The sequence below is a fragment of the Lynx rufus genome, unplaced genomic scaffold (genome assembly GCF_022079265.1).
Source record: "Lynx rufus isolate CCGP_SWC_20201006 ecotype Redwood Valley unplaced genomic scaffold, mLynRuf1.p SCAF_7, whole genome shotgun sequence".
NCBI lineage: Eukaryota > Metazoa > Chordata > Mammalia > Carnivora > Felidae > Lynx > Lynx rufus.
Window position 1 is genome coordinate 10,848,613 of NW_025814889.1, and position 18,545 is coordinate 10,867,157.

The 18,545-nt window shown below is 43.6% G+C and overlaps 1 protein-coding gene and 1 long non-coding RNA gene across 5 annotated transcripts in view; one reads left to right on the forward strand and one right to left on the reverse strand.

Moving 5' to 3' along the window:
* LOC124501568 (uncharacterized) overlaps nucleotides 1-7,784 on the reverse strand; it is a 29,729-nt gene extending 21,945 nt beyond the window's left edge. Inside the window, exons 1-2 of the long non-coding RNA XR_006959784.1 lie at nucleotides 7,711-7,784; nucleotides 6,005-6,373 (exon numbers count right to left, since the gene is read on the reverse strand). This is a non-coding gene — a long non-coding RNA (uncharacterized LOC124501568). The remainder of the gene's footprint in view (nucleotides 1-6,004; nucleotides 6,374-7,710) is intronic.
* Nucleotides 7,378-18,545, forward strand: part of PROSER2 (proline and serine rich 2) — a 45,027-nt gene continuing 33,859 nt past the window's right edge. The window contains exon 1 of one of the 4 annotated variants that reach the window (XM_047065863.1): nucleotides 7,378-7,399. The gene's annotated coding sequence lies outside the window, so the exon portion shown is untranslated. Of the gene's footprint in view, nucleotides 7,400-7,537; nucleotides 7,693-7,742; nucleotides 7,815-8,191; nucleotides 8,289-18,545 lie in introns of those variants that run through there. The other 3 variants (XM_047065861.1, XM_047065862.1, XM_047065860.1) reach the window with 3 other exon arrangements.

Below are 18,545 nucleotides of genomic sequence, written 5' to 3' on the forward strand. Positions count from 1 at the left end.
GGTAGAGCCCCGGAAACTAAAAGGTCCCCTTCCTTACACTCCCGTGAAATTTCCAGCCTGGGAGCAGGCACCAGTCTTCCAAATCTGTGTTCAAACCTCAGCAGGAAAGACATTCTGTGCCATGCTCCTCAAATGCTTGGTATGACTTTACCCCACTCAGTTCCTGGTGGCCTGAGGGTAACGTGGGGTAATATGCTCCCCGTCTTGCTGAACTCCAGTCTTTCTGAGCGATTTGTCTCAGGCCCATGCTTGGCCGTGGGATGAGAGGAACCCCTTCTAAGGCAGAATTCTAGGACGCCCCCTAAGACTCCAGTTCCCTGGTGTTACATCCTTGTATAATACTCTCCCCTTGAGTATCAGTGGAACCCGAGAACACAACAGGGTGTCACCTCTGTGATTACGTCACATTATGTGGCAAAAGGGATTCTGCAGACCTAAAGTCCCTAATCTCGGAGAACTGGAAGGGAGGTTACCCTGGGTGGATACAAAAGCCATATATCCCTCCTCCCCAGCAGGGGGAGAGAACAGCCTCCCAACATGAATACTAACTGCATTTCCACAAAGCTTAGGACCCTCAAGCCTCTTCTTAGTTAGGAAATGGGGGAGGGGGCTGTTGGTGGCAGGGCCAGTTCACATTTGTTGACTGCCAATAAATCCTGAGGAAATAGTCCCTGATTAATTCCTGGTGACGTCTTGAATTTGGAATGTAAGAGGTGGTAAGTACTGTTAGTCCTTAGTTTTAATTTTAGGACAACAGGAAACACATCCCACAACATTTTATTATTCACAGCGAATGGTAGCGTGTGGTCTGATTTCCCTTTTCTTTTCCTGTTGTAATTTTTATCCTATTTAACAATCTAGAAATTGAAATAAAACATCTCAAGCTTGGGCACCTGGGTGGCTCAGTCAGTTAACTGTCCAACTCTTGATTTTGGCTCAGGTCATGATCCCAGGGTTGTGGGATCGAATCCTGCACCAGACTCCACGCTGGGATTTTGGGGATTCTCTCTCTCTCTCTTTCTCTCTCCCTCTCACCCCTTACCCCCCTTGCACTCACTCTCTCTCTAAAAATATATAAAATGAAATGAAATGAAATGAAATAAAATGAAATGAAATGAAACAAAATAAAATAAAATAAAATAATTTTTAAGTTTATCCAAGGATTGCCAGTAAGGTTTCCCCTACCCTTCCTTCCACCAACATTGAAACTTGGAAATACAATTGACACTCAGTGCCTAAGAGCCTGGTAACACCCAGGTGGCCCCGATGGGAATCAAGCCGCTGCATCTGTAAAGCTGGGAGCCAGACTGGGACTTTGCTGCCCCACAAGTGGCCACCTATCAGGTTGGGTGATTCCTTTAATCTGACTCTGACTGCAACACTAGGAAAGAGCTCACTCACAATTCAGGAAATTAACATCCTCAAGTTCAGGGTCAGATCAAACAGGAAGTTCTACTGGTGCACAACAGAATTGTATAGAAAAATGTCCACCTCCAAACTTAGCTGTTGATGTAATGAAATATTTCAACTGAAATGGGTTTACAGAAGTTCAACTTCGCAGAAAGGCAACAAACGACACACATACAGTACTCCACCTACTATACTCTCTCTCCTTCCAAATGTGGTACCCGCTCTGTGACACAAACAGGACTGAGTCTCACTGAGTCCTGCTCTTACCCGACACTCACCTGAGGCTGGTGTTGGCCCGTATTCAAATCTCCTGACACCAAAAACACTCAGGAGGAATGGAGGAGGTAGTGAAGGTTTGGTGGGAAGGTGGTGAGGGTTAACAGACACCTTGCACAGGAAACTTTTCCTAAGACTCTCCTTTCCTTCGCTGAGGTGGGGGGGGGGGAGGCACCTGGGTGACTCAGTCAGTTGAGCTTCTAACTCTTGATCTTGGCTCAGAGCTCATGATCTCACAGTTTGTGAGTTCAAGCCCCACATTGGGCTCTGTGCTGATGGCACAGAGCCTGCTTGGGATTCTGTCTCTCCTTCCCTCTGCCCCTCCCCTGCTTGTGCTCTCTCTCTCAAAATAAATAAAGTTAAATATATATATATATATATATATATATATATATATATATTTGAAAACATATATATATAAAATATATATATATATATATATATATATATTTGAAAAATAAATAAATAAAAGTCCTTCCCTCAGCAGCTGCCCCATACCCAGTCTCCTCAGACACAAGCCATTTCCAAACCCTGTCGGCCTCGCATACTCCATCTGTAAACTGAAAACTAGCCAGAGATCAGCATGAAGCAAAACAAGTTGAACTTGGTCAAATTTTAACTACGAATTATGCCTTAGGCTTATCTCTGGGGAGAGATGTAGTTCATCTCACTATTGCTTTTATTTACAGAATCACTTACATTCTATCTGTGGGTCAACAGACTGTTGGTGATTAACCATTTTCTCACCTGAGTCTTGTCTGTGTCTCCCCAAGCCCTCCTGGACCATAAAGTCCATGTAGGCAGGGGGTTTGTGCATGCTGTCCACCATTGTACCTCCTGGACCTTGCCCATAGTAGTGCCTGCCACCTGGGACCACAAAGAATATTTGGGTGAAGGATGAATGGGCACCATACCTCCTCTCTCCCTGTATGGACCTCATTCACTGGCAGGTCCTAAAGCCTGTCTGACCAGCACTTCCTGTTCCCCAGGGATCTTTCGGGGTCTTGCTTCTCTTTCTGAATGCTTACCATTAAGTTTCAAGAATAACTTGTTTAGGGGTGTGTGAGTGGCTTGGTCGGTGAAGCATCCGACTTCAACTCAGAACATGATCTCACGGTTTGTGGGTTCGAGCCCCGTGTCAGGCTCTGAGCTGTCAGCACAGCTTCAGATTCTGGAACCTGCTTCAGATTCTGTGTCTCCCTCTCTCTCGGCCTCTCCCATGCTTGTGTTCTGTTTCTCTCTCTCTCAAAAATAAACATTAAATTTTTCTTTTTAAAGAATAACTTGTTTACTGTTTTCTTCCATATTTGTTTCTTCTACATGTTTCTCCTTCAAAATACTGCCCGGGAATACAGACCTCATCCACTTGCTTTCAGGAAGTATGGAACCATTCCACCATCATCTTTTCTAGTTTTCCTCTAAATGTGCCACCAAAAAACCTCCAGGTCATAAATTCTTCATCTGTAGAAGTAGATTAAATATTTCTTTTTTAACTTTTTAAATGATTTCTTCTTTCTTTATTTAAAAAAATTTTTTTAACGTTTATTTATTTTTGAGAGAGACAGAGAACGAGCAGGGGAGAGGCAGAGAGAAAGGGAGACACAGAATCCAAAGCAGGCTCCAGGCTCTGAGCTGTCAGCACAGAGCCCGACGTCAGGCTCCAACTCACGAACCATGAGATCATGACCTGAGCCGAAGTCAGATGCCTAATGACTGAGCCAGGCACCCCAATTATTTCTTCTTTCAAATCAAGAAACTTCACTAAGAAATCTCCTGGCAGCATAACAGCGTTCTTCTCTTTTTCTCATTGTCCATCAAGTATATATTGAATGTTTGATATAAGCCAGGCTCAATGCTATACACGTTGGCATTTACTGTCTCATACAGAAATATAATATTTATTAGTTTTTGTTGATTTATAAAAGTAATATAGAGTCATAGCAGAAAATTTGGAACATAAACAGAACCATAAATAAGAATCATGTAATCAGAGCCAGAAACAGTAACTGCCATCATTTTGACAGATTTCCTTCTAATTTTCCATACATACGTGCATTTTCCAAGTATGTGGAAATGTATTTCCACGAAATAATAATTTACATATAATTTTGTAATGTTCTTCCCCCCCTTAACAATATTTAGATATTTTCTTGTAGCCACAAAAAATTCCTCATTTTTATTTTATTTTTAATTCTTTTTTAATGTTTATTTTATTTTTGAAGGAGAGAGAGACAGAGCATGAGTGAGGGAGGGGTAGAGAGAGAGGGAGTCACAGAATGCGAAGCAGGCTCCAGGCTCCGAGCTGTCAGCGCAGAGCCTAATGCGGGGCTCAAACTCACAAACCATGAGATTGTGACCTGAGCCAGTCAGATGCTTAACCAGCTGAGCCACTGCGACACCCCAGAAAAAGTCCTCAATTTAAAAAGCTATTAATATTTTATTTCTCTCCAATTTTGGATATTTGGTCGTTTCCAATTTTGTGACGTTATAAAAAGGAGACAGCAGTATATATCCTTAGGCACACATCTTTGTGCTCGTTTCTGACTACTTCTATAGAATTCCATACAGATACGGAAATATATGATCAAAGTGTATAAACATTTTTGAAGCTGGGAAATATTTTATAAAATTGCTTTCCAGTAAAGTTATATTAATTTATGCTTCCACTAATAGTATATAAAATTTCCCATTTCACTGCACCCCTGTCATTATTGAATATTAAAACTTAAGAAACTATTTTCTAATAGGGATACTATATACAATTTAAAATTTTTACTTTTTCAATTACTAGCTAGTCCAAACACTTTAAAATATAATACACACAGAGAGAGGGAGCTAATCAATTACTATTTTTGTGGTAATTTCCCCATTGAGTTTTTTAAGTTTTCTTGTCAATTTATGGGTATTCTTGTATTGAGGATGATATTAACTGTCAGATTTGTTATGCACAGTTGTATAGAGTTTTTTTCTTTCCAAATTTTGTTCACAATATTTTTAGTTGTCAGGATTTAAAATTTTTTATGTGATCTAGTCTAATGGCCATTTCATCTATGATTTTTCCATTTCTTTTCTTCCCTCATCTTGAGATCACAAAAATATCTGACTAAATTTCCTCCTAGTTTTAAAATTCTTTAATGTAGCTGAAATTTGTTTTAGCACATAATGAAAGGTAAGGCTTACAGTGAGTATTTTTTCAAATTACTAGTTTTCTAAAGCCTGTTTATTGAGAACCTGTCCTTTTTCAATTTATTTTAGATGACTCTGTCATCACATCTCACAGTCAACACTATACCAACACTATCCTTTTCTGGATTATTGATTCTATTCTATTATTTGTATCACTCAACATCTGTTACTGTTCTATTGACACTTTTAATTATTATAGTCCTGGACTATGTTTCAATTAAAAACGGTGCAATTTATCATATTTTTCTCCATTTCTTAACTCTTCTCATCTGCTGTTTATTCAGGTCAATGTTAAAATAATTTTGTTTTCAGGGTGCCTAGGTGGCTAAGTTGGTTGAATGCCCCACTTGGGCTCAGATCATGATCTCACAGTTTGTGAGTTCGAACCCTGAATTGGGCTCTGTGCTCACGGCTCAGAGCCTGGAGCCTGCTTCAGATTCTGTGTGTGTGTCTCTCTCTCTCTCTGCACCTCCATTGCTCACACTGTCTCAAAAATAAACATTAAAAAAATTTTTAATAATAATTTTATTTTCACCTTCCGCAGGGTAGGTGTTAGTAGCCTCGTTGTACAGATGAGGAGCTGAGTCTCAAATAGGAAAAGCAGCTCAAAATTGTACATCCGAGTGGCAGAGGCATAAAGTAAAATCGTTTCTTCTGGATCTCCTCTTTCAGCTCTAAAATGCTATATTCTTTTAGTAAAGAAAACATGAAAATTACTACCCATTCTTCTTTCGTGTGTGCCCCCTCTAGTGGCCATCACGGATATTGCAGTTTCTCAAGTGGACGCTACACAGTAACCATTTTTATAAAACAAAAATGTACGTTCAGCTTAATTTTTCTAGTTTACTTCAAAAATTTTCATGACACAAAGTTCATAACAATATTTGTCTAATGTTTGGGGGTCATGGATTGCCAGGATTCTCTTAACAAAGAGCAGCCTCAGAAGACATACAAAACTCCAGTGAACATAAAGTAAAATTTTATAAATTCCATGGCTTTTAAAGTAATAACAATAGGAGATACAAAGACTTACCAGGTGTTTCTTTGTTCCTTTCTCCCTTGACGTCATCTAAGTACTTTCATGAATAACTCTTTTTAAATTACCCCTCTAAGCTATGTCTTGTCTTCTTACCTCTCATTGTGTTGTTTAGTCCGTTTGTGTCATTCCGTGGGCACAGAGGTGCCTAGACAAGGGTGCACCGGGGACTGGAAGCCGGTCTGTGCTCAGGTAGTCACGTGGCGGCCCTGGGTAGGTCTGCACCAGCTCGAGGAAGGTCCACCTGTTTGTAATTCCCACAAAGCTCTGGGGTGTGTGCTGGCCAGGGGCTGGGCTCATGGCCCCAAAGCCACCTGCTTGAAACTTTCATCCCTGTTCATTTCCCACCTCTTTTTTTTGGTGGTGATAGTGGTGTTCAGTTGGTTGGTTTTTGCCTTCTTCTTTTCTTCTCTTCCTTCCTACTCCCATCATCCTTCAGCTTCTTCCTTTTTATCTCTTCTTCATCTGTAAGAAAAGACAGAGTAAAATTTAATTTCTACACAAAAGATAATGTGTAAATCGGAGATTTTAAGTAAACTTTAAAAAAGTAAGCCAAACATAAGTTTACATATCATCAAAACGTAACCAAGCAAAAAGCACAATAATAAAAAGAAAAAAAGGGACACCTGGGTGGCTCAGTAAGTTAGCTTCTGACTTTGGCTCAGGTCATGATCTCGCGGTTTGTGGGTTCAAGCCCCACGTCGTCAGGCTCTGTGCTGACAGCTCAGAGCCTGGAGCCTACTTCAGATTCTGTGTCTCCCTCTCTCTCTGCCCCTCCCCTGCTTGTGCTGCCTCTCTCTCTCTCTCTCTCTCTCTCTCAAAAATAAATAAACGTTAAAAAAATGTTTAAAAAAAGAATTCTGGGAAGCACTTGACAAAATGTCTTTTTTCTTTATCCGAAATCCTTAAAGACAAGGGTTACCTATATTACCTCTCACTGGCGGGTGTTTAATATTTAATTTTTACTAAGCCAATTCATGCTAAATGAATTAGTATTTAACACAATATGTTCAAAAATAAATAAATAAACAGCAGAAAGCTTAGACCCATTATTCATCAAGGATTAAGGACCGGCAGTATTGATTCCCTCCTGGATTGGGTTCAGAAAGGGGCGGATAATAATACTTGTCTAATTAACCAGCATGTTGGGTAGATTAAAGTGCTTTGTAAACATTAATTAAAGATGCAGGGAGTTAGTTGAGGCCAATGTGTTATTAGTGAAAAAGGTGTCTCTCCTTTAATCAGGTCCGTCTTCCTGGGGAGGGCAAAGAAATGAGCTAAGGACGAAGGTATTGGGGCTCGGCCCTGAGCGCCGCCGTGACTCAGTCATTCCGTGCGGCCACTTCCTTCCCCCGTTTTCTGTAAAATGGGGATGCGCGCGCGCGCGCGCGCACACACACACACACACACACACACACAGCGTTTCGGAACACGGGTTTCAGAATGCCTGCCGGCTGGGTGCACAACCAACCCTACAATTAATAAAGCCCGGTAATTCTTGCTTTCTCCCTCCCTCGAGAGCTGTGCCGCCCCGTGGAAACACTGGTCACATTAGCTCTCAACAACTTAATGAAAGCCTTCCACCACCGGCTATTAACCTCAGTCGTTATTTCCACAGCCACGGAGAAGAAAATAGCACCGAGCAATGGGGTCAGGAGCCCCGGGAGGAGTTTCTTCGCCTCTGTGGACCTCAGTTTTCCCTCGGTGCAAAAAGGGGCACAGAAATCAGGGGCTCGTACTAAGGATTGCCTGAAATAACGTTGCGTTACATGGCTCCTCCGAGGGTAATAAATAGTCCGTACTTGGGAGTTACTATCGAGTAACACGCCCTCTCAAAGCTGACGACGACCCTGTCGGAGCTCCAGACGCAGACCCTATTGCTCTTCTCGGCGGGCGTAACTCGAAGGTGGCGCCGGGGGAGGGGAGGGTCCCCAAATTCAGACCTCGCGCGGCGACCGAGGACCCCTTCGAGAGGCGGCCGCGGGGCAGCTCCGGCGCGGGGGCCTGTCCCTTTAAATGCCCCGGGCGCGCGCTGAGCGTTTTGGGGGGCTGAGCCCCGGCGGGGAGCGCGCGGCGGGGCGGTGCAGCGCGCAGGAGCGAGCGCGCGGCGTGTGGGGGAGGAGGGAGCGAGGGGCGGGGGTGCGAGGGCGCGGCGCGGGTGGAAGCGCGGGACGGCGAGAGCGCGGCCGGCCTGTGAGCGTGCGGTGGGGAGCGCGCGGCAGAGGTGCGAGCGCCGGGCGGCGGCGGGAGCGCGCGGCCGGGCGGCCTGGGACTGTCGGCGAGGCGCGCGCGCGGGCTGACCCGGGAGCGGACGGCGCGAGGGCTCCGGGTCGCGGTCCGGGTGGGCACCTGCGGTCCCCGGGGCGGAGGCTCCTTCCAGGTGAGTTCGGACCGTGCGATCCCCTGCTGGGTCCGAGAGGCGGGAGGGTGCCCTGGCAGCCGGTGACCTCGCCTGGCACGTCGGTGAGCGGGGCGCCGTTTGGAGTCTATAGAGGGAGGCTTGGGCTCGGGTGGGTTTCGGATAGACGAGGGTGACCCATTTTTCTTGTGGCCCGGTTCTCTGTACTTCCCACGCTGCCCCGCCGGTGCCCTGGTTGCGTGGATCTCTTCTTGCGCGCTGCTCCCCTCCACCTCGCTTGGCCAACCTCCTGGAAGTTAGGAAAGACGAGCAATCCGAGGGACCGTAGTCGACCCGGTGGCCTCACCTACGGGAAACCCAGTGCCTCCCTTTGGGATTTCAGGGATTCGGTTGCGCCCTAAGTTGGGGAGGTGGGGAGAACGCGGCTATTTTCGGCTCCGAGGATGTCCTGTTTGGGGGGCGCAAGGTAGTCCGAGGCACGTGTTTAGCTTTGGGCGCAGAGCGGTTACGACTTGTCCCTAATATCCTTCCCCTGTCCCCACGGCCCTTCCCCGGAGTCGTTCCAGGACTCGTCGCCAGCCTTGCCGCCGCGGTCCTCGAACTCCCGGGAGCTCTGCTCCTTACCGTTGCGGAGAGGAGGGTGGGAGGCCAATATTGACAGGAGGTAGCCAAAGCCACCTGTTAAGCTTGGGTCCTGCGCGAGTGACCAGTAGATTTTTGTCCCCACCCCCACCTCCGCCCCCCAGGCCCGGATCACCAGCAGGTAACCGAATCAAGTGGGAATGCGTAGGATCTGCAGTGAATCGGGGCCGGAAGGGATTAAAACAGGAGAAGAAAATGTGGCCGAAATGATGCAATTTAACAAAAGGCAATACAGTAAAGTCCAGTATTTCTCCAAGGCTTTTTAAGTTTCCCAGCATTGTTTTACGGAGTCTAAATTTAAGCATCTAACTTTTTTTTTTTTTTTTTAACCGCAGGAACTAACCTCAGAAAACTCTTTAACTCTTTGCCAGGCAGGATAGTTGGTACACAGCAGAAAACTTTAAAGGAAAGTCATTTTTTGTGTCTCCCTCCCCACCCCCCAGCAGAATAAAACAAACGTTCAGGTCTGTTGCAGGAAGACTGTAGGAAGAAAGTTCCTTCTGGCTCTAATTTTAATGGAGAACATTTTTTCTTTTAATCTGTATTTCTGAAAAATACAGAAACACCAAGCCAGGTGTAAGTGTAAACTTGAGAAAGATGCTCACGGAAGAGATGTTTATTAAAGATACTTTTCTACTTTATTTTTCTAAAGCACTGCATACTTAGGGTTCTAGCATGCACTAAAAAGTTAGCCCTCAAAGTTCCATGTCTGAATGTTACAGATTGTTTTTCTAGGTGGAGGAGGTATTTTCGTTCATGAGGCCAATGTGGAAATACAAACAAATGCCCTATTTACTTGGGATTGGGTGGGAAGGACGGAAGTTGTCTCAAATCTTTCTTGCCAGACTTGACAGCGTATGTATGGAATCTTGTGTATTTTCTTGCCCAGACCAATAAGAGCCACTTTTAAGTGACTGGATAGGTTCCTTGGTAATGGCGTTTCAAATGAGCTTTTCTTTGAAAATTTTGGACACTAATAATCTAAAAGCAACACGTTTTCTCCATTACTAAATATCAGGAAGGCAAAATTAGAGTAATATTGGCTAGTAATAATTTAGAGAAGGCTGGAAAGACGAGAGATGCTTTTAAGAAGATTGGAGTGTGTCAGACTCTATGACAGTCCCCCTTTGCCTACTTTGGTGCAGGGGCTAAGTGTTCATTAATTCGTTCAGCGATATTTAGAGACTGACCACATACACCAGGCTGAGTTCTGAGTTCATTCTTGGGCACACAGACATATCTAGATAACAGCCATATGGCCCAGACTGATTAAAATCAGATCAAGTAAGCCTTCATCAGGAGCTGAAGATACACCTGGCCCTGGTTCCAAAGTTCTCAGACACCTAAGGAGCCTGTAGTTGGCACCCTGTGTTGATTCTAACGATCATCTCAAATAACTAACCCCATGAGGTAGAGTGGAGCCTTGAAGCCTGAAGGGAGAGAGGCGAAAGTCTTGGGTGGAGCAGAGCTAAGAACAGGGGAGCCTCTGGAACAGAAGTTCAGGTGCACCTTATCTCACAGTTGCGGGACAGCCGCCAGGGGCATGGAGGCCATGCGGGGGTAGGTGCCAGGGAATCCTAGGAGCATCCCAGAACTTGAGCTCTTTGCTTCGCCGAAGGGCAGCATTGCATTTCAGTTTCCGTTGCCCTTTCTGGTCGTGGTGCTGGTGGCTTCCTAGCTGCCTGCGTGCTCTGCGGACGGGCCCTGCCGCTCTGCCCGTGAGACACCGCAGCACGCCCCGCCTTGAGTCGTTGAGTGCGTCTGCTGGCCATTGCAGAAAAGCCTCTGTCCACACTGGCACAGCAGGATCACTAGAGTAGACTCACTAGTAGTAAGTAGCCTCTGTGGAGAGCCGCAGTGAGGCTGCGCCTCTCAGTAACGCCCTTGTCCCCCTTCTAGACTCGCAGCATTAATATTGAAACCTATTTCAAGAAAGTAGGTGCTGGGTTTATAATCCATGCGGTCAGGATTTGTGGTAAAGGAATGTGTAGGGCAGAACATTCCCCCTTGTTGGAGAGAGCGGTGATAGCACTTTATGAATGCAGATCTTCAGACTGGATATTTCCAAAGATCCTAGCACTGTGAAGACTTGAATCTCTTTATTTCCTAAATTGTACTAAATACATATATATTATCAAGTTTGTCATTTTAAAGTGTACACATCGGTGGCATCGAGTACACGCACATTTGATGTGTTTGAGAAGAATGTGTTTTCTTTAATCTGTTTTCTGTAGAGTGGCATGTGGGTGGCTCAGTCGATTAAGCCTCAGACTTTTGATTTTGGCTCAGGTCATGATCTCACGGTTCAGGAGTTCGAGCCCCGTGTTCGGCTCTGTGCTGACAGTGCAGAGCCCGCTTGGGATTGTCTCCGTCGCTCTCTGCCTCTCTCTCTCTCTCTCTCAAAAATAAATAAATAAACATCAAAAAAATGTTTTCTGTAGAGATCTGCAGATATCCACTGAATGAACCTTATTAATTGAATTATTCCTCACTAACTTTGTGCCCACTTAACATGTCAGTAACTGAGAGGGATACAAGAGGTCCCCGACTTGATGGTTTTTAGACTTGACGGTGCAGAAGTGGTACACATTCGGTAGAAACCATACTTGGTATTTGGAATTTGGATCTTGTCCCGGGCTAGCGACCTGTGGTCAGTCCTCCCTCAGATGCTGGGCAGTGAGACGCAGCTCCCAGGCAGCCGGCAGCCGAGGACAGACATCCATCCACCAACAACCCTATCCTGCCATTCTGTTCTTTGAGCATAGTGTTCAGTACATTATGTGAGATACTTAGCATTTCATTATCAAGTAGGCTTCGTGTTAGAGGATTTTTGCTCAACTATACGCTACTCTGAGTGTTCTGAGTACTTCTAAGGTAGCCTCGGCTATGTTTGGTAGGTTCCATGTATTAAATGCATTTTCAGCTTAAAATATTTTCAACGCAATATGGGTTCATTGGGATATAATCCTATCATAAGTCGAGGAAGATCTATATCGAAAGATACCACTGTAATGGGGGCTTTGTCAATATCTCCTTGTATATTTTTTAATGTTTAGTTTTTGAGAGAGTGAGAGTGTGAGTGGGGGAGGGGCAGAGAGAAGGAGACACAGAATCCGAAGCAGGCTCCAAGCCCCCAGCTGTCTGACGTGAGGCTCGAACCCTTGAACCCACGAACCCCAAGATCATGACCTGAGCCGAAGTCGGACGTTTAACTGACTGAGCCACCCAGGCATCCCTCTATCTCCTTGTATTTTAAGCTAGAAAATATTCTGAGGCTTTGTGCCTACTACTTTATATGTTAATATCTAACAATGTGCATTTATAAGTTTATATTGGTAGACAATACAGTGTCTAATAGGAATTGAACTTTTACTATTACGTAGTTATCTTCACCATTAATGAGGATTTTGCCTTAAAATCTATTTCGCCTGATGTAACATAGCCAGAAGTGATCTTCTCGTTGCTGTTGTGAATATTGGCTTGGTGTATCTTTTCCCATCCCTTTTATTTTCTTTTAAATGCCTTTGCTGAAGTATAACTGACATTCAGTAAACTGCACTTATTTAATGTGTGAAAAAAGAAAAAAGTAAATTCACAATGTTGTGCAGCCTTCACCACTATCTAGTTCCAGAACTTTTACATCACCCTGAAAGGAAACCCCATTCCTTTAAGCAGTCCCTCCCCATTTCCTCCCTACTCCAGCCCCTGGCAACCACTAATCTGCTTTCTTTCTTTATGGATTTCCCTGTTCTGGATATTTCATATAAATGGAATCATACAGTATGTGGTCTTTTGTGGCTGGCTTCTTTTACTTAGCAATGCTTTCAAGATTCATCCATGTGATAGCATGCATTGGTACCTCATCCTATTTATTTATCTATCTATTTATTTATTTATTTATCTATCTATCTATCTATTTATTTATTTATTTATTTAAGACACAGAGCGTGAGCAGGGGAGGGGCAGAGAGAGAGGGAGACACAGAATCAGGCTCCAGGCTCTGAGCCATCAGCACAGAGCCTGATGCAGGGCTCGAACCCACAGACCACAAGATCATGACCAGAGCAGAAGCCAGACGCTCAACTGACTGAGCCACCTAGGCGTCCCATACTTCATCCGTTTTTTAAGTGGCTGAATAATATTTCATTGGATAGACCACAATTTGTTGACCCATTTATCAGTTTGTAGACATTTGGATTGTTACTGCCTTTCGGCTGTTGTGAGTAGTGCTGCTATGAACATTTGTTTACTAGTTTTTGTTTGAACACTTGTTTTAACTCTTTGGAGGTCTGCACCTAAGAGTGAAATTCCTGAGTAAGATAGTAATTCTAAGTGTAACCTATCAAGGAATCACCAGATCATTCTCCATGGCATCTACACTATTTTATATTCTTGCCAGCAACACGTGAGGGTTCAATTCCCCCACGTCCCGCCAACATTTGTCATTTTCTGTATGTGTGTGTGTTTGTGTTTGTGTGTGTTTAAATTGCCATCCTTGTGGCCATGAAGTGGCAGTTCACTGTGGTTTTGATTTGCGTTTCCCTAATGACTAATCGTGTTGAACAACTTTTCATGTGCTTGTTAGCCACTTAACAGGTCTTCTTTGGAGAAATAGCTTTTCAAGGACTTGATTCGCTTTTGTGTTAGCTTTTATATTGCCAAAATCTTGCTGTGAGTGAGTGTAGTTACTTTTTTTAGGTTTGTTTGTTTGTTTATTTATTTATTTATTTATTTATTTATTTATTTTGAGAGAGAGAGAGAGCATGCAAGTCGTCGTAGGAGCAGAGAAAGAGGGAGAGAGAGAATCTCAAGCAGGCTCCGCGCTAAGAGATGTGGGGCTCGAACCCACAAACCTTGAGATCATGACCTGAGCTGAAACCAAGAGTCAGGCGCTTAACCAACTGAGCCACCCAGGTGCCCCAGTGTAGTTATTTTTATAGGGCTTGGTTTGTGTGTTATGTTCCTTCTGAAACCTTCATTCTGTTGTTTTGGGTTTGTTTGTTTTTTTCCCCAGCCTCTTTTTGCAGGCTTCTGCTGCTCCTCCCAGGAGACTAATGTTCTGACTAGAGCTTTGAAATATTTAATATTCTGCCCATTTTAGTTATTGTTCCAAAGGCCTCAGGTGTTCCTTTGTTCATTCAAGCAATATTTGTAGCCTGACCGTCTGCACTGTGCTGTGCCCTGAGCTAGTCACTGGGTGTACAGACATACCAGTCCTTACATGCTTCTTTTTTGATGTCTGCAGCTACGTTTTATTTTATTTTATTTTTTAATTAACAGATTAATAGTGCCTGACGCAGGGAAAAAGAACAGCACTCAGCTGGAAGTGAGGGCGTCTTCCTCCTATTTTCTAGGGTTCCTCACTTTGCATTTCTGGAACTTGGTTTGCTGGTCTGCGAAATTTCGGGTAGGACTAAATGACTTCTCAGGCCCCTCAGACCTTGAAACTAAAGAGGATAAATTAAGGATTCGTGACCGCTTTCTTTTACAAACCTAATTCTGTGAGTGTACTTAAAATAGTTTATGTTGCCCAATTTTGCTTAAAGAAATTATCTCGTGTAGGAAAAAAAGATGCATGTGCTTTTATGCTAGACTATACCCAGGCGAGTTTGGTCACTTGCTTCCTTCCAAAATGGTGCGCTTGGTATTTTTTCCTGTAGAGATTCAGAGGGTTTGAGGAACTTTAGCGAACATTTAAGTTCCTACCATGGTAGGCACGATGGGGAATATAGAGAAGGATAAGGTGTGGTCCTTGCCTTTGAGAAAGCGCTGACCTAATAAAGGAGGTAGATAAACGTCCATAGGAATCCGTAGCAGAGGCCCACTGCTCTCTTTTGGGAGCAGAGGGCAGAGATGCTCTTTCCTTCAGGGCATCAGAATACCTGTTGGAGGATGTAATGGTGGAGCTGGGCCAACAAGGGGAGGCTGCTGGAAAATCAGAATGATAGAAATGTGGACTTGGTTACAACACTGAGGAGTTTAGCCTTGTGTCTGAGGCCATGAACCATGGAAGGCGTGCGGGTTGGGTTATGACAGCAGGTCCCGTCTTCTGGCTTCACTGTGGCGTAGACGTCTGTATACCCAGGGAGTAACTTGACGTTGAATGGGATGTTCAGGGTTGAGGAAGGGAGGATGGAAATAGGAGATAAGATGGTACAAACAAGGGGATGGTGCCAAAGATGTCAAATCTTGAATAGATGTTTTGGTGCAAGAAGAGTTTAAAAAAAAAAAACAAAAACCCCACCCATTATTCCAGAGCAGAGAACGAAGGACCTGGACCCAGCTCTTTCTGACTTGCCAAATCGACTTACAGGTTTCAGACCACAGTTTCCTTGTATGTTAAATTGCCCTCCACACACCCTAGATGACCAATGACTTTGTTGACTGAGCTCCTACGAGTGCAGGCAACTTCACTTTACGAATCAGATGTCTTTACAATGTATGCATGGTGAATATATTGTGTAGTGGGCATTCTTTTTTTTTTTTTTAATTTTTTTTAACCTTTATTTATTTTTGAGACAGAGAGAGACAGAGCATGAACGGGGAGGGTCAGAGAGAGAGGGAGACACAGAATCTGAAACAGGCTCCAGGCTCTGAGCCATCAGCACAGAGCCTGACGCGGGGCTTGAACTCACGAACCTCGAGATCATGACCTGAGCTGAAGTCGGACGCTTAACCGACTGAGCCACCCAGGCGCCCCTGTGTAGTGGGCATTCTTTCTGCCTGCAGACTCCTTGTGTGATGTTAGAGGTGTCTTCAGAGAAAAAACATTTTAGTATCAACATGGAGTAAAACCGTACTTACACTACAATTTCATTTTAAAGAATACTTTTTTTTTTTTTTTTTTTGCCGTGGCTAGTTATCAGTTCTATTCCAAGAACGTTAGGTTAACCATGTAAAATTACCAATGTTCGGCTATTTTTGACCTACACAAATGGCAACTTTATGTGATTTCAATTTAATAACGGTGGGCTTGTTAGACCCTTCCCTTTTCAACCCCTGTAAGCATGCAGTCAGTGAACTTGGAAAACTCATGTAAAAACAGTGTATTTAAATATTGTTTATTTCTTAGCTAATTCCCATTTTACTGGGATGTAAGTTCTTACAGAAGGTGTTCCCAGGAAGTGTCTAAGAAGGGAGCCTCTGTCTATATATCCAAGCAGCAGGGCTGGCTATAGGAGGTCTTGGAAGACGGAGTTAAATGTCCAAGGCAGTGGGTGGGTTGACCCAGCAGGATGTCTTGTGTGAGCTTTGCTCCCCCCTGGCTTGGATTTAGATCTGTACGATCTGAGATAAGCTTATGTCAGATCTCTACTTCCAGTCTAACCAGGTGTTATAAACACCAATGCTACATAAATGTGCATTACCTCAGCTTTACTTTTGTTGTGAGGATGAAAGAAACATTCAACTAAGAATTTTTAGTTTCTCAGAAAAAAATAGCATTATACAATAATAAGACATAATTATTACTTCTAAGTAAGAAGCATGACATTTTATCTCCCCATTGTAGCATGTAGTGGGTGCTCTGGTAATATTTGCTGAATAAATTCAGAGAAAGCACACAAACTTGTTTAACAAAAGTAGAAGTTAAATGGGCATTTTCTTCTCTTTTACAAAATTTGTTTAAGGGGAGCCTGGGTGGCTCAGTCGGCTAAGCATCTAACTCTTGGTTTCAGCTCAGGTCATGATCTCACGGTTCATGGGATCGAGCCTGGCATCTGTGCTAAGAGTGTGGAGCTTAGGATTCTCTCTCTCTCCCCCTCTCTCTCTGCGCCTTCTCCCCATCCCCCCCTCTCTCTCAAAAAACAAAATTAAAATAGAAAAAAATTTTTTTTAATTTAAGAATCCAGAAATGCAATGGGCGTATAAAATGTCACTTTTTTTTTTTTTGATGAGCTAAGAATAAGAATAGAACTAGATTTTGCTCTTGTTGAAGCTTTTCTGTTTGCTTCCTCATGTTGTGTGGGTCATTCCTTTTTGTCACAAGGAACTCCTCTGAAATGTAGTCAAGGTTGTTTTCTTTCTTTTTTTTTTTTTTTTAATGTTTATTTATTTTTGGGAGAGACACAGAGTGCCATTGGGGGAGGGGCAGAGAGAGCCGGAGATGCAGAATCTGAAGCAGGCTCCAGGCTCCAGGCTCCCAGCTCTCAGCACAGAGCCCAATTCAGGGCTGGAACCCATGAACCCTGAGATTATGACCCGAGCCGAAGTTGGAAGGCTTAACCGACTGAGCCACTGAGCAGGTGCCCCATCAAGGTTGTTTTCAGATGAGGTTTCATTTTGGGAAAATCTAATTTCCACATCTTCTGTTCGGTGATAGGAAAGGGACGGTAGGAGGCCCTCAGGGCCTGTTAACCCAGCCTAGCTAGGTGAGGCCTCTACCCTGAACTTGTTTGCTTAAATGTAGGCGCATCAGTTACTCTCATGTGCTGCCCGCCCTCAGTAAGTTACCGTCTCCTATAAATAGCTGAAACACTATTCACAGTTGAGACAGTCTGAAATGAATCTTGGCTTTTGACGTGGTTCAGAAAGAGCTTTTCAAAAGAAAAAAAAATCTAAATGAAAGCATGGTAATTGTTCTGGGGAAGTAAAATTACCAGTCTTTAAAATGTATAATTGTATTTAATACCCTTGAGTGCCAGTTAGAGTTGAAGGCCCTAAATTCTTACAGAAGATGTTTTAGTGGGAAGAGGAAGAAAACCAACTCAGAGGAAAAGCAAAAATTGCATGGAAAAGATGCTGAACTGTTGACTGCATCAACAATTTAAAATTCCAGAATAAAACTAAGTCTCTACCCCCAGCACCGACCAGCTTCTGCCTGAGGAAGATTTTCCTTTGATCTTCAGGGCTGGGGTCCAGTCCCAGTTTGCCAGTTGGCTTTCTGAGTATTTTTTGGAAGCTTTCTTGTCTTTCCAAGGTTTTTGTTTTCTCAACCTTGAGAAAAGCCTCTACTAAAGAATAGTTACTATGTATCTATTTTACTTCAGCCGTTTATTTGTTAGGGGCTTATTTTTTAAGTTAATTTTGGGTGTGGATTACACTTACAGATGTACACATGCATGCATTTATACTGATATTTATTACATGTTAATACTGGGAAGCATTACTGGTTGGGTGAGTCTAATGTATTTATTGGCACCAACTTTTTAACAGATCATAATTTGTGAAGCTAAGTGAAGCATCTCCTCTATGGCTGTATTTAAAGTTACTTCCCCTGTGCTCTTCATTTGCCCTTGACCGAAATATATATGAACTATATAGGTTGAATGAGAGTACCTTGTCCTAAATTTGACCGCTTTGGTCTATGGATATGATAAAGGATGGGTCACCACAACGAAGTTACCATGTTTTATTTTTACTTTATGTTTAGTTATAATTTTGAGAGAGAGAGGCACAGAGAGAGAAGGAGACAAAGAATCTGAAGCAGGCTCCAGGCTCTGAGCTGTCAGCACAGAGGGCCATGCTGGGCTCGATCCCACCAACATCGAGATCACGACCTGAGCCCGAATCAGAAGCTTAACTGACTGAGCCACCCAGGTGCCCCCGAAGTTATGATGTATGAAATAACCCCTAAGTGTTTAAACTTTTATTTTCTTTTCATATTTTATTTTTAAGTAAACTCTATACCCAACGTGG